Source organism: Acinonyx jubatus, chromosome B2, assembly GCF_027475565.1.
Source record: "Acinonyx jubatus isolate Ajub_Pintada_27869175 chromosome B2, VMU_Ajub_asm_v1.0, whole genome shotgun sequence".
NCBI lineage: Eukaryota > Metazoa > Chordata > Mammalia > Carnivora > Felidae > Acinonyx > Acinonyx jubatus.
In genome coordinates this window covers 88,526,045-88,542,077 of record NC_069385.1, presented here as the reverse complement: position 1 = coordinate 88,542,077, position 16,033 = coordinate 88,526,045, and the positions used below count along the sequence as shown (strand labels likewise).

The 16,033-nt window shown below is 35.0% G+C and overlaps 1 protein-coding gene across 5 annotated transcripts in view; it reads left to right on the top strand.

Annotated features, from left to right (window-relative positions):
• Positions 1–16,033, top strand: part of ADGRB3 (adhesion G protein-coupled receptor B3) — a 727,056-nt gene that overhangs the window by 234,774 nt on the left and 476,249 nt on the right. The window lies entirely within an intron of this gene.

Sequence of the window (16,033 nt, the reverse complement as noted above, 5' to 3'; positions counted from 1 at the left end):
GAGATTATGGAAAACCACAACACACAGCTGGCACCAGGTTTCATCTGACTGTGGCATCTTTGAAAGTACCAGCAAATGTGGCTGCTCTCAGGGATCTGCTGGGGAGGCTGTATGGGCTCTACTGAATGCTCTCCAAGCAGGGGAACTTCTTCTCCCCGTGTTGCACACGGATCCCTCAGACCCCACTGCCTGCTTCTGGGATTCATCCTGCTCCTGCTTCCTCTCCAGAGCACCACCAGGCTACAAGCTTCGAAACTTCAGACTCTGTGCTTCACTGTTTATAGAATCCTGGTGATATTTAAATCCTCTCCTTTCTTCCCATCAGTGGTTTTGAGGAACAGATTTCTTGTTCAGTCCCCCACTAGTGTTTTCACTCTTTCTCTCCCTTTCTCTCCAGCTACTTTTGGGGGGTAGCTTTTCTTGCATGATCCTGGTATGCTGCACTCTTCCTCTTTCCCTTTTTCTGCCCTCTCTCCACACAAACGGCTTCCTACCTTCCATGGTTTCTCACTCCCCCATTTCACCTCTCTGTACCACATTCCTGCTGAGTTCTGTGGCTTAAGCTACACAGATTGTTGTGTTAATCCTCAGATCAATTTCCTAGGAATTCAAAATAGTTTGGTGCTGATTGGCTGCATTTTCGGGACGAGATAAGCTCAGGGTCTCCATGTTGTTCTGCCATCTTTTTTTAAACTTTTTTTTTTTTTTAACATTTATTCATTTTTGAGAGACAGAGAGGGACAGACTGTGAGTGGGGGAGGGACAAAGAGAGAGAGAGGGAGACACAGAATCCGAAGCAGGCTCCAGGCTCTGAGCTGTCAGCACACAGCCCAACGCAGGGCTCAAACCCATGAACTGAGATCATGACCTGAGGTGAAGTCGGATGCCTAACCGACCATGTCACCCAGGCGCCCCTGCTCCGCCATCTAATTCCTCCCTAATGAAAATCATTTCTAAACAGTAGGTGAACATATTCTGGTTTTAGGTTTGGCTACTTTCTATAAGATTGTAGTTTGGTTTACAGCCTTGTTTCATGTATTTCATCCCTTCGGTTGTTATTTTTAATAATGTAAAAGTTGTAATGCATAAGATTCAACCTTAAACTATTGACTATGAATTTCAACAGTGAAAAGTATAAGATACCATTACAACATCTAAGGTTCATCACCAAGAAGCAATATTAATAAAATATTCACTCTTGGGGAGGGGAATGAGAAGAAAGAAATTTTAATAACTTCACTGTACTAGGAATTTGTATTAAATATTCAAAAAGCTGATATTACATTTCTCTAAAGGTAATTCGATATGTTTTGAAGGACATTTTTATTTTATATCTTAGCATATATTCTTTCTTTATTTCAAATTAGTTAACATAACTCAGAAAATTCTAAATATTAAATGAAAACCCTAAAATTATATTGGTTGTTAAATAGCATAATTACAATGATTTAATATTAAACATCTCTGGATGTTAATATTCCACACATCACGGTATGTACCGACTCTGCAATTTGACTTTTAGCTTTGCTGGTTACGTATATTTCTTGTGTCATGTGACATAGTTGATAGTGTTAGGATTTTCCAATATGATGGGATAATATTCCCTATAATAAATGCTATCATTAAAAGTGTGTTTTTGGCAAGCATAAAAATGTATGATTTCACATAAATACTACTGTAACTGTTTTTTTAAAACATAACCTTCTGGGAAATAACATGTTATGCTCTCATGATTTATTATTCCATTTCCAGGTAACACCTCAAGTTTCTAGGCTTAACTCTTATGACTATAAATTCTACAAAAGTATGAATTATGAACTATAGACTCTTCAATATACTTTTTAAAATTGCTACCTCAAGGAGTATTTAGTCTGGATAACACCCTGCCTGGCCTCTTAGAAAGCTAATAATAAATAAAATTTTCTGTTTCCTGAATTAGCTTTATAGGAATCAATATGTTAAGCTTCATCTTTAGGCAAATTTGAAAATGATTTTTGTATACTTTAAACAAAAGCCATATAATTTTAGGAAGATTGAGTAGGCCAATATTAATATTTTAGTAACTCAAATGGATAGCACCAGATTCTAGCAGAATTCCATATATGAAATTCAAATAAATTAATTATTTAAATAACTAATTAATTATTAACATTGGATGACTGTGTATTAAATAACTATTAGGGAATTTCATGGAATTTGCTACTAAAATGTTCAATCAATTAGTCCATATATGAATGTGTCCTTATAACTTTGTGGTCATGATTCACATAATACCCTTTTTTGGTGTTTGCTCTTCAGAATTTTGAATTTAAAGAGTCGTAAGCAAAGTATGATTATGGCTGAACAATGTACAGTGTGGAGAACAAGTGTAAGCTAAAAGCAGGCTTGATCCCATTATGCCTAATATTGCCAGCGCAAAGCCATATATTAGGATAAATGCTCCTGATGCACATGGTAGACATTTTCTGTTCCTTTAGAGCCTTGATGACAACTCACTTCAAGAATCGGTGGGAGTAGACATGAAGTATTTTCTTTTATTCTTTCTTTTTTCTCCAAGATGAAACTGTAAAGAGGACATCGGGTCTTAGCTCTCTTTCTTCTTGATACTTACTTCAATCAGCAATTTGCTGGGGATAAACGGGAAGCTTGAAAGTGAGCTATTGCACAGAAAGCAGGTAGTTCCCCCAAGCTGATAACATGGTCAAAGGATCACATCTAGCAAAAAATGTACATGGAAACCACACTGAGATATCACCTTATGCCAATCAGAGTGTAAAATGAACAAATCATGAGACTATAGGTGGTGGAGAGGATGTGGAGAAACGGGAACCCTCTTGCACTGTGAGTGGGAATGCAAATTGGTGCAGCCACTCTGGAAAACAGTGTGGAGGTTCCTCAAAAAATTAAAAATAGATCTACCCTATGACCCAGCAATAGGACTGCTAGGAATTTACCCAAGGGATACAGGAGTGCTGATACATAGGGGCACTTGTACCCCAATGTTTATAGCAGCACTTTCAACAATAGCCAAATTATGAAAAGATCCTAACTGTCCATCAACTGTTGAATGGGGTAAAGAAGTTGTGGTTTATATATGCAATGGAATACTACTTGGCAATGAGAAAGAATGAAATATGGCTTTTTGTAGCAACGTGGATGGAACTGGAGAGTGTTATGCTAAGGGAAATAAGTCATACAAAGACAGACAGATACCATATGCTTTCACTCTTATGTGGATCCTGAGAAACTTAACAGAAGACCATGGGGGAGGGGAAGGGAAAAAAAAGTTAGGGAGAGAGGCAAACCATAAGAGACTCTTAAAAACTGAGAACAAACTGAGGGTTGATGGGGGTGGGAGGGAGGGGAAAGTGGGTGATGGGCATTGAGGAGGGCATCTGTTGTGATGAGCACTGGGTGTTGTATGGAAACCAATTTGACAATAAATTTCATAGTAACAACAAAAAAAAGAAATGTAAAAAATAGCTTGATTCAATTAATCCTCTTCCTGACATATGCCTGTCATTTATTGAGATTTTATTTTGTTTCAATTGTGCTGCCACAGCGTTTCTATGGGGATACAGGTATTATTATTGCCATTTTAAGGATTAAGAAAATTGAGTGTCTTACCTGACATATACAAAAAGGTTGGATTTGAGTCCATGCCTACTGGACTCTAAAGTATTGAGTATTTTAGATATTAACAATGTTGATCTTGTTTTAATCACATTAAAAAATAAACACAAACAAATGACTTCATTTCAAGTAAATGGTTTTGGTGTTAAGAAGTGAACATTTTCCTTTAGACATTTATTATACAAGCAGTTTTAAGTTTTTTGTGTTTTTTTTTAATTCATGGAAAGAATGAGAAAATGCAAGCTTGTTAATGCGTACCAACGTAACCAACAAAATTACAAATCTATAACCTGTATGTTGAAATTAACTTGCTAATGTTTCCTAATCAATTCTGAAGCATAAACTAGAGTGAAGTTTAGTTCACGTTCTTGGATACAAACTTTAAAATTTTTATATTTGAAATATTTCCATTCATACCTAATTTCATAAACAACTATATACTCTTAATTTTTAAATGTAAAAAATTATTTATTCATTCAGTAAATAAATATGTATTGAATGCACTCAGGCATTGAGCTTAGAGGTTGAATGAACCAGGGGTACCTGTGTGGCTCAGTCTGTTAAAACTCTGACTTCACCTTAGGGCATAATGTCACAGTTTGTGGGTTCAAGCCCCATGATGGGCTCTGCTCTGACAGCTCAGAGCCTGGAGCGTACCTCAGATTCAGTGTCTCCCTCTGTCTCTGCCCCTCCCCTACTTGCACTCTGTCTCTGTCTCTCATAAATAAATAAATAAATAAATTAAAAAGTTAAAAAAAAAAAAGTTAAATGCACCAGATAGTCTCTGCCTTCAAGGAACTTCCTGTCTGGTGATTACCATACACATTCACAAGATAAATTACAGCTAGACAGGTATCAAACTGATGGGGCATCTGGGTGGCTCAGTTGGTTAAGCATCCTACAGTTGATTTTGGCTCTGGTGATGATCTCATGATCCAAGACCGAGTCAGGCTCTTCACTGTGCATGGAGCCTGCTTAAGATTCTCTCTCTTTCCTTCTCTGTACCCCCTCCCCCTAAAAAAAAAAAAAAAAGACATCAAACTGAAAGGTGACCTGCTATTTTGTGAGGGGCTCCCAACATAAACTCTCTTCGTGGGCTCTGCAGAACCTTCTTTGTGAGTTCTGAAACTGAACTGTAGGATCAGTCTGCCAATAGATGACCAGGCTTTGATAAACATACCCATCTTAACTAAACTCACAAGAAAAGGATATAAAAATCAAAGCTGTATTTTACCGATTTCTGGAAGGTAATGACTTCGTAGGAAGTTCTTGGGACTTGAAATTTTTCCTAGAAGTTTTAGTAAATATATAATCATAGCGAAGGGATTTAGATGATATCAACAGATGGATAACTAAATTCTCTCCCCGGTAATTATCTCCAGTCTCTTCCTAGAATACTTATCAGTTGGCCAAAATACTTACATTTTCCAAATATTGTTAGTCTTCATAGACAGTGATGAATAGACACTGAAAAATGTTTATTGCGAACTTTTTTCGCTTTTGCATTTAATGTAATTTAATTGGAAGTTTATATATTTAATTTTTTCCAGTTTATTGAGATATAATTGGCATATAGAATTGTGTAAGTTTAAGAATACTGTATTATATTGTGCATTCTTCTTATGGGTTACTAAAAGCACCATTACAAAAACATTGAGTAAGTTAACAGTTACATTTCAGTATTGTCTTTTTCTGGATATACTCAAATCATCTCAATTAGACCTGTCGTTAGCAGAGTATTTGCAGACTGAATGTATTCACTGTTTTTGCACGTCGCTAAGTTTGCCTTTTATTGATGGTTTTAACTAATTTGCATGAATGGCTTTTACTGACCTTTTCTCAAAATTGGAACTATCAGTTTGTATCCAGCCCAAAATGAATTGACAAAAATGGATCCCATGTGACTGTATCTTAATCTGAAATGTTTAATCAGCAAAAATATTTCAAATCTTTTAATTTTTCACTGGCCTATAAAACATATTTTTTAAATTTGTATTTGTCATAGTAGTGTTAGTATTATGTTTATACATATTTAAGTCATTCTTCATTTACTTTCCTTTGCTAAGGTCACAGTTAAAATATTATTAATAATTTAATAGTTGACATTTACCCTCAGAAAAATTCATATAGGTAGGTGTATATATAAATAAATATTTGGATATGATGAGAAAATTGGATTTTTGTGTATCTTCAGGTACTGTCTCTTTTTTCTAGACATTATTAGTCTGTATCCAACTTTAACCTTTAGATGGCAGCATTTGAGAACAGTTATATATAGAAAGTAGCCACCATTTAGAAAAAAACATGTGAAGAATAATAATACGTATGTTCAAAAGAAACAATTTAGTATTTATCATACTTTTTACTTAGATTCAAAACAATCCCCTATCAAGCCATAACACAGTGTAATAATTTGGTACATTAAAAAGTACCTACCTATAAAAACCCCATCATGTTTTTCACTGATGTTTATTCACTGCTTATGCTTTATTAAAGGCAGAGGTACTTGCAAATGGATATTCCCAAGAGGACTTCTTCCTCAGAATATCCCCAGTTTTAATGAATCTTGGCTAATTAATCATATCTGAAAATCCCTTCTGAAGTTATTGAAGATAAAAAAGACATTTTCCTGCTTGCAATTCATTCATTTAAAAATATTTTACATTGGTGTATATAGTAAGCAATAAAAGGGGAAAATACAGTTTAAAACTAATTTATACCAAGGAGTCTGGTAAATAATACATCTTAGTTGCTAACTAAAAGAATCATTGCAAAAGGAAAATTTTGTTGCATAATTGACAACTCAGTTGATCTGATCTATAATTCTAATCCTTGTTTTCGTTTTCAAAAATTTGGGTCAAGTAATTTTATTTTATTATTCAAGCACATCAAGATTAGGTCATTCATGACTAACGTCACTAAAGGATAAAATAATGACTAGAATCTGTGGTATTTAGTTGAATTTTTGTATTTAATTTTTATATAGAATCATGTCAGCTTTCTCAGAATGACTATAATTCTTTTTGGTATATAATTTTTTATTGTATTTAAACCCAAAATTTATTTGACTTTCCTCTATTTAGGTTTTGATATATTCAAGAAAACCTTTCAGGGTAACTTTTTTTTAAGTTCATTTATATTTATTTTGAGACAGTGATAGAGAGCAAGCAGGGGACGGGCAGAGCGAGAGGGAGACAGAATCCCAAGTAGGCTCCGCACTATCAGTGCAGGGCCCAGTGTGGGGCTGGAACTCACAAACCCTGAGATTGTGACCTGAACCAAACTCAAGACTCAAATGCTTAACCCACTAAGCCACCCAGGTGCCCCTTAGGATAACTTTTTATATAATAATTCTTTTTCCTTTCATCTTTGTGTTTATTAGAAAATGTTCTAATATTTTTATCCTGATTTAAGTTCAGAAGATTTTATTAAAAGATTATTTCATTATTATAGGGATATAAAATTTCATTAAAAGCCAAGTTTATATATAGCTGATCCAGAAGATTAAATAATATCTATGTTTATTTTGTCTATCTAAAAAAGTAAATAATTTTGTGGAGGGTAAAGTGTTTGTAGTGATGTACATTGATTGTTGGCAAAATTATAAAAAAAATTCTCCACTGAGTAATTATCTAAAAAATTATAGACATAATCCAAGTTATAGAAAATGCTTCATGTTTTTAGTGTTCACTTCTGTACTACTTATATTAATCAAAATTTGGATGGTACCTAAAGATACAAACACGGGAGAATGGATAATCTGTTAATTTATATCATGAGATGTATGGTGTCTTGAGGATGCAGAATATGGAAGTATATGTACTTCTTGACTAGTTCAGCTTTTATACAGATTCTTTCATTTACATGAGTCACTCAAAATGGTTTAAACAAGAGAAAGGATTTATTCCCTCAATTAACTGAAATTTCCTGGGGCTTGAATGACAGTATCCAGGGGCTCAAACAGTAAGATCAGAAATCTGACTCTTCTTCTCTCCCCTTTGTTTTCCTTTCAGCTGGCTTCATTCTCAGTAAATCTCTTCCAGCAAAGGTGTCCACTACTCCTGACAGGCATCCTTGGCAGTAAAAGCGTATATGTGTGTCTTTCCAGTGATCTTAGTGAAAGTTCCAGGGAGGGCTTCATTGTCTCAACCTGAGTTACATTTTCATCTCTGAGATTATCATCATGAGGAAGTATGCTCTGATTGGATGTGCTGGGTCCCAGATCTCCTTTAAGAGGAGAACAGAGTTGGGTGCCTGGTGGCTCAGCTGATTACGCCTGGGGCTTTTGACTTTAGCACAGGTCATTTTCTCAGAGTTTGTGAGTTCAAGCCCTACATCTGGCTCTGCACTGACAGTGTGAAGCCTACTTGAGATTCTCTCTCTCTCCCTCACTTTTCCCCTCCCCTGCTTGTGCTCTCATTCTCTCTCAAAATAAATCAAGTCTTAAAAAAGAGAGAGAGAGAAGAACAGGATTAGCATTAGCTTCATCCAAACTACATGAACTAAAAAGCAGGAGTAAATGTGGTTCTCCAGAGGGAAAATGAGAATCTTTACTAGAAGTTACTAGATGTGTATGTTAGCATTGGAGGGGGGGGGAGGGGGGGAGGGTATATATATATTAATATGCAAGAGAACCAAAATAATAGATATCTAACACAGGACCTATAAAAATTAAAAGACACTATTTTATACCTTGAGAGAGAGAAAAAAATAGAAGCAGAGAAAGAGAGAGGAGAGTGACAGAAGTAAAAATAAGGTGGGTGGAGTAACTGTTCTTGAATCTCACTGGGATCACCAGTACATAATCAAATATTGATGACTAAAGCCAGTGACAGAAGCGAGCCAATTAACTGAAATCAAACATAAAGTACAATGCAAATTTTTGCATATAACATTATATTAATAAAAATTCTAAAGTTGTTATTCTGCTATCTTTGAAAGTTTTATAATGAAACCTTTGTAACATTTATCAACTGTATCTGTTGGTATAATAAAAGGCATAGCAGAACCACAAAAGGCCCCGAATAGCCAAAGTAATTTTGAAGAAGACTAAAGCAGGAGGCATCACAATCCCAGACTTTAGCCTCTACTACAAAGCTGTCATCATCAAGACAGCATGGTATTGGCACAAAAACAGACACATAGACCAATGGAATAGAATAGAAACCCCATAACTAGACCCACAAACGTATGGCCAACTCATCTTTGACAAAGCAGGAAAGAATATCCAATGGAAAAAAGACAGTCTCTTTAACAAATGGTGCTGGGAGAACTGGACAGCAACATGCAGAAGAGTGAAACTAGACCACTTTCTCACACCTTCACAAAAATAAACTCAAAATGGATAAAGGACCTGAATGTGAGACAGGAAACCATCAAAATCCTAGAGGAGAAAGCAGGAAAAGACCTCTCTGACCTCAGCCGTAGCAATCTCTTACTCGACACATCCCCAAAGGCAAGGGAATTAAAAGCAAAAGTGAATTACTGGGACCTTATGAAGATAAAAAGCTTCTGCACAGCAAAGGAAACAACCAACAAAACTGAAAGGCAACAGAATGGGAAAAGAGATTTGCAAATGACATATCGGACAAAGGGCTAGTATCCAAAATCTATAAAGAGCTCACCAAACTCCACACCCGAAAAACAAATAACCCAGTGAAGAAATGGGCAGAAAACATGAATAAACACTTCTCTAAAGAAGACATCCAGATGGCCAACAGGCACATGAAAAGATGCTCAACGTCGCTCCTCATCAGGGAAATACAAATCAAAACCACACTCAGATATCACTTCACGCCACTCAGAGTGGCCAAAATGAACAAATCAGGAGACTATAGATGCTGGAGAGGATGTGGAGAAAAGGGAACCCTCTTGCACTGTTGGTGGGAATGCAAATTGGTGCAGCCACTCTGGTAAACAGTGTGGAGGTTCCTCAAAAAATTAAAAATAGACCTACCCTATGACCCAGCAATAGCACTGCTAGGAATTTACCCAAGGGATACAGGAGTGCTGATACATAGGGGCACTTGTACCCCAATGTTTATAGCAGCACTGTCAACAATAGCCAAATTATGGAAAGAGCCTAAATGTCCATCAATTGATGAATAGATAAAGAAATTGTGGTTTATATACACAATGGAGTACTACGTGGCAATGAGAAAGAATGAAATATGACCGTTGGTAGCAACATGGATGGAACTGGAGAGTGTAATGCTAAGTGAACTAAGCCATACAGAGAAAGACAGATACCATATGCTTTCACTCTTATGTGGATCCTGAGAAACTTAACAGAAACCCATGGGGGAGGGGAAGGGAAAAAAAAAAAAAAGAGGTTAGAGTGGGAGAGAGCCAAAGCATAAGAGACTCTTAAAAACTGAGAACAAACTGAGGGTTGATGGGGGTGGGAGGGAGGGTGGCTGATGGGTATTGAGGAGGGCACCTTTTGGGATGAACACTGGGTGTTGTTTGGAAACTGATTTGACAATAAACTTCATATATTGACAAAATAAATAAATAAAAAATAAAAGGCATAGCTCAGATTTTTTTTTAAATATAGGTTATATAAGAATTCTATGCAAATATAATTGCTGTAAAGGGAAATGATGGCAGAATCAAATAACATCTAAATTAGGGTAATTTAAGGTAGAATATTTAAATTTGCTCTGGATCTACTTTAATTGTAATTGCTATAGAGCCACAATGTTTGCTATAAAACTGTTTCCTATTCAGCAAGATGAGGATACAATAATACACTCCTTTTTTAAAGATTGAGATGTGATTTCAGAACAGAAACTCACACACTGAGCGTTTTCACTTAATGGTTATGATGTAAATAAAACTTCTGTGGGAAAGACTATTGAAGTTATTACAGCTACCTTCTAATAATTTAAATGACAAAAAACTAAATGTTATATATATATATGTATGTATATGTATACATGTATAACACATGTATACATGTATAATACATATGTACATATATATAACATTTAGTTGTCATTATATATGTATATGTATGTGTACATATATGTGTGTGTATATATATATATAATAACGGAATAATATTAGGATTCAGTATATTTTTTTTCTTTTCCCTTTTTAACTTTACATCCCATGACTTGTTTATTTTATAACTAGACGTTTGTACTTCTTAATCCCCTTCACCTATTTCACCCATTCTCCCATCCTTCTCTCTTCAGGCAACCACCAGTTTGTTCTCTGGCTTTATGAGTCTGTTTGGTTTGCTTTGTTAATTGGTTTGTTTGTTTTTTAGATGTAATATATAAGTGAAATCATATGGTATTTGTCTTTGCCTGATTTATTTCACTTAGCATAATATGCTCTAGATCCACCCATGTTGTCTCAAATAGCAAGATCTCTTCCTTTTTTATGGCTGAGTAATATTCCATTGTGTGTATACACCACATCTTCTTTATCCGTTCACCTATCAATGTACACTAGGTTGCTTTTATATCTTGGCTATTGTAAATAAGGTTGCAGTGAACGTAAGGATCCGTATATCTTTTTGAAATAGTGGTTTTATTTTCTTTGGATAAATATCCAGAAGTGGAATTGCTAGATCATACAGCAGTTCTATTTTATAATGTTTTGAGAAAACTACATACTGTTTTCCATAGTGGCTACACCAATTTACATTCCCACCAACAGTGCACAAGCGTTCTTTTTTTTCTATATCCTTGCCAATACTTGTTATTTCTAGCAATTTTGCTACTAATCATTCTGACTGGTATGAGGTGATTCATCATTGTGGTTTTGATATGCACTTCTCTGATGATTAGTGATTTTGAGCATCTTTTCATGTGTCTGTTGGCCATCTGTATGTCTTCTTTGGAAGAATATTTGTTCAGGTCTTATGCCCATATTTTAATCAGAATGTCTTTTGGGTATTGAGTTATATAAGTTTTTTTTACATACTTTGGATATTAGCCCTTTATTGGATATGTCATTTGCAAATATTTTCTCCCATTCAGTAGTTTGCCTTTTCATTTTGTTGATAGTTTTCTTTGCTGTGGCGAAGCTCTTTAGTTTGATGTAGTTTCATTTGTTTATTTTTGTTTTTTGTTGCCCTTACCTGAGCACACAGAGCCGAGGAAATATTGCTAAGACTGATATCCAAAAATTTACTGCCTATGCTTTCTTTTAGGAGTTTCATGGTTTCAGATCTTACATTTAGGTCTTTAATCCATTTTGAGTTTGTTTTTGTATTTATTTTTTTAAGAAAGTGGTCTAGCTTCATTCTCTGACATGTAGCTGTCCAGTTTTTCTAGCACCATTTATTGAAAAGACTATCTTTTTCTCACTATATATTCTTGTCTCCTTTGTCATAGATTAATTGATCATTTAAGTGTGTGCTTATTTCTGGCCCCTCTATTTTGTTCCATTGATTTATGTGTCTGTTTTGTGCTAATACAGTACTATTTTGATTACTATAGCTTTGTAGTGTAGTTTGAAATCAGAGTGTCTCATACCTTCAGTTTTGTTCTTTCTGAAGATTGCTTTGGCTATTTGAGGTCCTTTGTGGTTCCATAACAATTTTAGGATTCTTGGCACCTGGGTGGCTCAGTCAGTTAAGTATTTGAGTTAAGCTTAGGTCATGATTTCACAGTTCATGACTTTGAGCCCTGTGTCAGACTCTGTGCTGACAGCTCAGAGCCTGGAGCTCCCCTCCAGATTCTGTGTCTCCTTCTCTCTGTGCCCCTCACCCGCTCACACTCTGTTCTCTCTCTCCCTCTCTCTCAAAAATAAATAAACATTAAAAAAAATTAAAAATAAGGATTCTTTGTTCTAGTTCTGTAAAAAATGCCATTGGTATTTTGATAAGGATTGCATTGGATCTGTAGATTGCTTTGGGTAGTATGGATATTTTAACAATATTAATTCTTTCCATTCATAAACATGGTATATCTTTACATTTATTATGTTGTCTTCAATTTCTTTTATCAGTATCTTATATTTTTCATGGTCCAGGTCTTTCACTTCCTTGGTTAAGTTTGTTCCTGGGTATCTTATTCTTTTTAGTACAGTTGTAAATGGGATTGTTTTCTGAATTTCTCTTTATGGTAGTTTGTTATTGATGTATAGAAACACAGCAGTTTTCTGTGTATTAATTTTGTATCCTGCAACTTTAATGAATTTATTTATTAGTTTTAATATAATTTTTTGGTGGAGTCCATACGGTTTTCTTTATTTAACATCATGTCATCTATATATAGTGACAGTTTTACTTCTTCCTTACCAATATGGATATCTTTTATTTCTTTTTCTTGTCTGATTCCTGTGGCTAGAACTTCCAGTCTTATGTTGAATAAAAGTGGTGAGAGTAGACATCTCAATCTTGTTCTTGAACTTAGCAGCAAAACTTTCAGCTTTTCACCTTTGAGTATGATGTGAACTGCAGGTTTGACATATATCCTCTTTACTATGTTGAAGTATGTTCCCTTTATACCCACTTGGTTGAGAGTTTTTATCATAAATGAATGTATAATTTTGTCAAATGCTTTTTCTGTACTTTTTAGATGATTTTTATCCTTCATTTTATTAAGGTAGTATATCACATTGATTGACTCAGCATATTCTTTAAAATATAAACCTATAAGGACTTTTTTAGACACATCTGAATTAAAACCCTTAGTTTTCATCTTATAATTGACTCATTTAGAATAAAATCAACATTAAACGGTGACAGATGGGGTGGAGGAGTTGGGAGGAGGAGAAGGAGGGAGGGGGAGAGAGAGAATGTCATGGAAACACAACTAGGTGGATGTTCCTCTTTCTCAATGACCTTGTCATTCAATACTTGCTTCTTTGTGATTATATTTCTTTTTCTATGTCTAAGAGTCTACTATATACAAATTTAAAATCATCTCATATGAAAACATTTGGTTTTCTGTAGTATCTTTTGTATATAGGTACTGAAAATATCAGCAGAATGAGATAATTAATCAACATTTCAATATGCATGTTTTCTGAGTTCAATCTGTGATTAGACCTTGGCACAAATTTTAGCTCATGCATTATCTAGGTCATTTGGGGGCATCAGTTGATTTTATGTTCAATAAACTTTGGGACAAATGAACCAAAGCAGATACGGAGGCTTTTCATACTCTTTCCAAGAGCATTTTGTACTCAAAGAATGTGTATATGGCAGCCTAACACATTGTTAATTACAAACCAATTTCAATAAAATGAAACTGTATGTGTTGTAACACCTTTATAATAGTAACTAGGTATGATCAGACTGCTGAAATCTGTATAAATCAGGGAGATTTCTAAATCAGGGGACATTGTTATATTATTAGAAGGTTAGGTATGCCAAAGATGCTGACTTTTGACTTCCAGATTAGCACAGTCACTGCCTAGGGATGAGGGGATGGTATGGTGGGGTACTAGCTGATAGCTCAATATCATGTGATGTTAAGTATCAGCTTCCTCATCTGATAATAACTCCTACAGTTAATGTGAAGCATGGCAATAAGTTGTAGTGTCAGAGAAAGTTTGCATCATCTGTTCCACGTGAATAGTGTTCTGTTTTGTATACAATTACATAATGTTATCACTTTAACAAAGGACATGCAAGTCAAAATGTTACCTAAAGTGTAAAAATTCTTACGCAGTGAAAGCTTCTGTTGCATTAAAATATATTTTTTGCTGCCTCATTGTCCTAAGCATCTTTTTCCACTCCATCTAATAACACTTATATTTCAAGCTTGCCAGGTATACTGTGAATACTGAGGAAACCATAAAGTTCTTCTAATTCACACTACAGTATAAATAATTACCAAGTCAGTTCTTCTCCAAAGGGTTTGTACTTCATAAGGAATAATTTTAAAGGAGGCACCAGAGAGGACTTTGCAGTTCAAATGCAGGGTGAGACATTTTTTAATGGAGAACCAACAGGAAAAAGAAAATCAAATCATACCCCAAAACAAATTAATATAGTTTATTCATATGCTTATTCATTCTATAAATATGGGCTGCCTATAATATTCTAGGCACTGTTGATGTTTTATTTTTTATCATAAAAATGTAGTTCTTACCTTAAAAAAAGACTAAGGATTATAAAGCTAACACTGTATTAGTTTTGTGAGACATTAAAAAATGAGAAAAAAAGAAAAAGATATCTTTCGTGGTTTTTAATTTTTTTTTTCCTAATTGGACTTTTATTTACTGGAAACTATGAGCAGAAGTAATTTTTCTTTTTTCACTGGGGAAGTGCCACATACTAGGAGGGCTAATAGGATGCCACTCTATTGCAAGGTGACTAGTTCTGGGGCAAAGAGCTTAGTAATATGACAGCCCGATTTTTGAGCTAACATTCTTTCTAAAATTATTTAAAAGAGATATTAAAAAGTATAGGTTCAATATTTTTACATAGTTAGGGTCAAATCCACAATTTGTGGCTGATATGTTACAAATCCTGCTTCTTTGCATCTTTCTCCATGTTGCAGGGTAATGTCTCTCGAAAGCCAATGTATTTGTTATGTGACTCCTGTACTTGTCAGCCTTCAATATCTGCCTCTTGTTCTCAGGACATACTTACTGATGTGTGCTGCCACTCTCTTTATAATTTCATACAGGGCTGTTCCTCCAGCCTCATCAGAGATCTTTTCCTCTCTATTCTTATATCCTGTTATTTTACATTTTTTTAATGTAACAAAGCATGGGATCTTTTTTTATTAGGCACCCCGCCTTTACCTGCTGACATTCTTCTCATTTAGCAGGGCTCACTTTGTCTTAATGTCTTCCTTCAAAAGGCTTTCCTGACTCTGTAATCATTCACCACCACCCCCCACAACATCTCTTGGCACCCTCTTTTCAAGTATCAGAGCACCTAGCACACATTATTACAGTTACTTTATTACTTACTGTCAAGCATTTAACTCCATGAGGGCGAGGACTGTATTTGCTTTGTCTAGTGCTTAGCACAATGCTGGCCCATAGTAGATGTTCAGTTATTTTATGTTGAATGTGTGAAATATGTTCAATTTGCTATATACCCTTGACTGTTGAGCAATTGGGTTTTGAAGTGTGTGGGTCCACTTATACATGGGTCTTTAAAAAATAATTCATGCTGTTCTCTAACTGTATTTTCTAAATAATATTTTCTTTTCTCTACCTTATTATAAGAATACAGTATGTAACACATATGTGTTAATTGACTGTTTATGTTATTAGTAAGGCTTCTGGTCAACATCAGGCTTCTAGCATTCAACTTTTTGGGGAGTCAAAAAGTAATATATGAATAGACAATTTTTAAAGTTATACATGGATTTTCATGTGCAGGGGAGGGGGGGCAAGTGCTCCTAACCACCTACATTGTTCCAGGGTCAACTGTATTTCCTGAGTGAGCATTGGTGTATAAGGCACTATTCTGTGCAAC